Raw genomic sequence first — 5,822 nt, 5'->3', positions numbered from 1 at the left:
TGTATATTGATTATTATATGATGAATAATATTATGGTAAAGTGTAGACATTCTATCCCTAGATTTAATGACATGTTAGATAAACTGCATATATCAAGTGTGTTTTCTAAAATTGATTTGAAAAGTGGATGTTATTAAATTAGAATAAAAAAGAAAGATAAATAAAAATTTTTTTTTAAAACTAAATATAGTTTGTATAAGTGGTTAGTTGTGTTTTTTAAACTTATTAATACACTTAGTACTTTTATAAAATTAATAAACCATATTTTGAAAAATTGTATAGGTATGTTTGTTATAGTTTATTCTTTATGATATTCTAATTTCTAGTAAAAATTTAGATAAGCATTTTGAACATTTGAGGAATGAATTGAATATTTAAAGACAAGAATATTTATATGCTAATTTGAAGGAAAAAAAAGAGTAACTTTTGCGTGGAGAAAATTATTTTTCATGGTTATTTTATTAGTACAAAAGATATTGAAATGGTAAGTAAAAGGTAAGAGCTATCCAAAAATGGTCTACACCTAAGTCAATTACAAAGATAAAAAGTTTTCATGATTTGACTATTTTTATAAGATGTTTATTAAAACTTTCAACACTTTGGCCAAATCTTTAACTGAAATTGTTAAGAAGTTAGTACGATTTAAATGGAGTAAAAAAACTAGCGCATGCATTTAACATGTTAAAGAAAAAAATGGTTTCGACTCCATTGTTACCATGACCTAAATTTACAAAAACTTTTAAGATTGATTGTGATGTCTCAAAGATAGGTACTGAAGTAATTTTAATATAGGAAAAATGGTTCATAGCTTATTTTAGCGAAAAGCTTAAATTATCCTACTTATGATAAGAAACTTTACATTTTGGTGGGAGCATTAGATATTTGGAAACATTATTTATAGCCTAAGGAATTTATGATCCATTCTGATCATGAGTTATTAAAACATCTGAAATGTTAAAGAAAATTGAATCGACAGCATGTCAAGTGGGTTATGTTCATGTAAGCATTCTTATATGTGATAAAATATAAGCAGTGTATTATAAAACATAGTGACCGGTACATTATTATAAATGTATTACTTCTTCCAACTTTAAATGCTAGATTATTAGTATTTGATTATATGAAATATTTATATAATGATAATAATTCCAGTCAAGTTTATAAAGCATATGAGAATTCAGCATTTGACAGATTTTATAGCCTTAATGGTTATTAAAAAAAACAGATTATGTGTGCCTAATTATTCTATGCATGATTTTATTTTTTTTTATGAATCACGTAAAAGAAATTTAATGGGACACTTTAGAGTTGCTAAAACTTTAGATTGTTTGCATTAGTGCTTTTATTAGCCTAAAATGAAAAGGAATATACGAAGAACTTATGAAAGGTGCATAACATATAGACAAGTTAAGTCTAAAGTTTTAGCTCATAATTTATATACTCATTTATCAGTGTCTAAAAAGGACCTTGAGCTAATATATCTATGAGTTTTATTTTTTGTTTGCTTAGTTTAAAAAGTAGCAAGGATTTTTTTTATGGTTACAGATAAATTTTCTAAAATAAAATATTTCATATTTTATCATAAAACCGGTGATGTAACTAACATAGCAAATATATTCCTTAGAGAGATAGTTCATCTTCATCAGGTTTCTAGAAGCATTGTTTATGATCGTGATGTTAAATTTCTTAGCTACTTTTGAAAAGTTTTTTGTTTATGATCGTGATGTTAAATTTCTTAGTTACTTTTGAAAAGTTTTGGTGGGAAATTAGAAAAAATAAATTATTATTTTTTATTACTTATCATCCAAAAATAGATGGTCAAGCTCAAGTAGTTAGTAGAAAATTAATTATATTGTTAAGAATTATCATTCAAAAGGATTTGAAGATTTAGGAAGGTTGTTTGTCGTTTATTGAATTTGTATATAATAAAAATGTGCATTCTATTGTTTATTGTTTTTCTTTTAAAGTTGTTTATGGTTTTAATTCTTTTAACTTATTTGAATTTGATTATTTTACCTATTGATGATAGGGTTAGTCTTAATGACAATAGAAAAACATAGTTAGTGAAGGTTGTCCATAAGAGTGTACAACGATAAAAATAGAAAACAAAATGAGCAATATGCATTCAAAAATAATAAGAACAAAAAAAGAGGTTATATTTGAACTAGATGATTGGGTTTGGGTGTATATACACAATAAGAGGTTTTTAAATATAGATTTAAGTTGATGCAAAGAAGAGATGATCCATTCTAAAACTTTGAAAGAATTAATGACAATATCTACAAAGTAAAATCTACCTGGTAAGTATATTGGTGCTACTTTTAATGTTACTCATCTCTTATTGTTTAATGTAAATGATGATTTGAAGTTGAATTCTTTTGAAAAGAGAGGGGATAATACAATACAAACTACCCCAAATAATCCATTAGAAGTTCTAGTTAGGCCAATTACAAGATCAATGGTTAATAAGCTCAAATATGTATTTAATAAGATTATTTAGAGTATTTGGGTCAAGCTAAATTTCAAAGAGACTAACTTTAACAAGTGATAATTAAATCTTAATTAACTTAATATATATACAAAAAGATCATGATCCATCTATTTCCCAGGCTTAATTAATTTTAGCATTATGGTCATCTCTTCATAGGCATTATATGAGAGTTTAGTTTCTATTTCCTAGACATTTGATGATTATGTATAAAAGGAAACCTCTCTTATTTCATGAACGAAACTTTACCTTTTCCTTTCCTGAGAAATAAAAGAAGGTTTCAAAGTTTTTTTATCCCCTTTCAAAATATAATCATATTATGAAGTAAGTACAACTAATAAAATACAATTTTTTAAAAAAATAACATTTCACAATAATATAAAGCCAATATAAAAATTAGAAACTCACAGGGAAATAGGAGAGAAAGAAAAATAAAAATAAAGGCATCCTTTTAGTATACATTTTATACTCTTAAAAAGCTTCTCTTCACCTTTATTGATACTAACTTAGCCATTAAAGAGTCCTCTAATTTTGTTAAGGAACTTCTTTTGCAAGTATCTTAGAAGTTCAAATTCTATAGCCACATTTAGGGACTCAAACTTTATGTCCAATAACCTATAAAAAATAAGGTCCATCAATACTTTTAAGTGGCCTAAAAAGATCAGCCTCATCAGTTATGTCATCTAGAAAGATCCGAGAAAAAACATATTCTTTCCCTTCATAATATAAAAAGATAAAATGATCTATTTGTTTATATTTTTATCTCATCTTTGTCATATACATAAATGATATACTTATATGTGTAATATGAATAAAAACACCTATAATGCTTAATGAAATTATATTATTATCCTTTCTTATCACTCATAACCACATATCTTTAAAAGGATCTAAAATCTTTCTCTAAATCTATATAATCACATATCTCTAAAAGGATTATATATTCTCCTATAGGTATTGACCATTTATCTCTAAAAGGATATTCGGTCATTTTTAATTTATATGATCATTTGTCTCTAGAGGATTTAAGATTCTTCTTTAGGTCTATATGATTGCTTATCTCAATAAGATTTGACGCCCTTCTCGAAATCTTTATCATTAATAAAGATTTAGAAATATTCTCACTATAACACTTTCCTTAACACATGTACAGGTCATATTATCTCATATTAAAATTGTCACAAGGACTTATCATCAAGAAGAACTTTATGGGTCCTCTCAAATGGTTATCGAATCACCCAATACAATAAAGCTTTAAATTAAGACTAACTAGTATCTTTGCTTGAATATTTCAAAAATACCTAAGATGCCTTAACTAAAGATTTTAAAAAAAATATATACTTGAATCATACTTCTTTTCCAAGTGATAAAAAAAATTATTAATCAATCTCAGAATAGGCAATATTTAATATATAACTTGAAAACCCTCAAAGGAAACAGGTGAAAAAGAATTGTTCAAGAAAAACAGCATAAAACTTATTTATTTAAAGATGATGGATTTATAATTTAGGACTCACCAACCAACTATGGTTCTATATTATCTTCTGATACCTATGGTTTTATGTTATCTTTTCAGACTTCAAAGTTTTTATCTCCATTGTCAACCTTGGTTGAGTCCTTCTTCACCATTATCTCTTTCTAAGAGCTTGACTTTTAAATTTTATTGTTGTCTTCACATTGATCACATCGCTGCATTTAATATTGACTCATATAAACCTCTCAAATAGGCCTCACCCTTTAAGATCTCATCTTGGTTAATATTATATAGTGTAACTTCCTTATCCTTCTTAACTTCACCAAACAAGTACTTACCTTGAGAAGCTGTCTTTGCATGAAAGGCAAAAGGATGATAAAAAATAAAAAGGATATTAGAATGGAACATATGGGAGAAGTCTATATTTATCCCCTATAACTAGTTAAAGAAATGAAAGTCTTTTATTATGTTGAATAGTTTATCCTTTAAAACTATCAACAAGGACTTCATCTCCTTATAAATTTCTAGAAATTCTTTAAAGAAGTTTTAAGCTATTTTCTCCTAAAAATTCATCTCATACCTAGCTAACCTTGATATTGGAAAGCTTTAATTCTATATCCCACCTTTTTTTTTTCTCTTTATCATCTAGCAAAAACCTTTTTGTTTTCCTTTGCAAGACTCTTAGACTCCCTTCAACTATTGAGCCAATATATATTTCTTATACTAGTTTTTTTTTTTTCAAACTCCATAGATCTTTGAACCTAAATCTCCTATAAATATTAAGTCTTATTTAAGACAAGAATTGTTTGAAAGCTTCCTTTTATAATGTTATTAACCTAGATATCCTTGGCACATTATGACTCTTATCTTACGGGAAGCATATTATTGCAATTAAAGAGCCTACAAAAAACACATTAATAAAGGGATAGAGAATAACATGTAAACATATGGATAAGGAATTACCTAGAATAATGTCTGGACTAAAATCCTTAATTAATAAGAGAGGTCATTCTTGCCTCAACGCTTCAGGTCGAAAAAAATTGAGTCATCATTTTTTGAGCATTAGCAACGTGATCAACATGTTTATCGTATATAGTGGTTCAAGATCGAATAATATTTCTAAGCCATGGGCCTTTTCCTTACTCCATCAAGGAGTGGTAAATAGCAAGCATTACACTTATAATTATAAGGGAAAAACTACAATAGGTATAGACACTACCCTTTTAGTAAATAAGTGAAGGGGCAAAGTAACTGGCTCAATAATTAAAGCTTGATGCATGATATTTGTTCACCCTCACTAGAGGGTGTTTAGGGTTCCCTCTTTAAACCTAGATAAACATTTTATATTCTAGAATATTACTTATAAGAAAGCTAGAGAGAAATCTATTTTGAAAAGGGTCATTTACAATATTATTAGTGATCATTCTTGGCTTGAGGGGGATCTTAATTGGCTTTAAGCTTTTTTGGTTTGTTGGTTTACCAATTTTATGTTAAACTCTTTAAAAAACTAAAAAAAAATAAAAATCAATTCCTCAAATCACCTTTCTCGCCTTATGTTAGCTTTTAATTATACTTAATAGAGCTCAAGCCACCTACATACAATAACAATAAATAAAATCTAATATATAGGAACCTTACACGCATATAAGAGATGGGTTTCCAACATACCTCTCTCACTCTTCTCTAATAAGTATCCTTAAGCAAAAAGGTTAATATTTTACTTGTTTGTGCTCTAGGCCAACTACTTATATAAAATTACCATGATATTACTTAAGCTTTACTTTTAATTATATTGCTCTTTTAGAATTATTTAATATAAAAAATACCTTTAAATCTAAAATATCTTATTTAAAGAAACCA

This window comes from Populus euphratica, unplaced genomic scaffold (genome assembly GCF_000495115.2).
Source record: "Populus euphratica unplaced genomic scaffold, PopEup_1.0 scaffold165.1, whole genome shotgun sequence".
Classification (NCBI taxonomy): domain Eukaryota; kingdom Viridiplantae; phylum Streptophyta; class Magnoliopsida; order Malpighiales; family Salicaceae; genus Populus; species Populus euphratica.
This window is presented reverse-complemented; position numbering follows the sequence as displayed.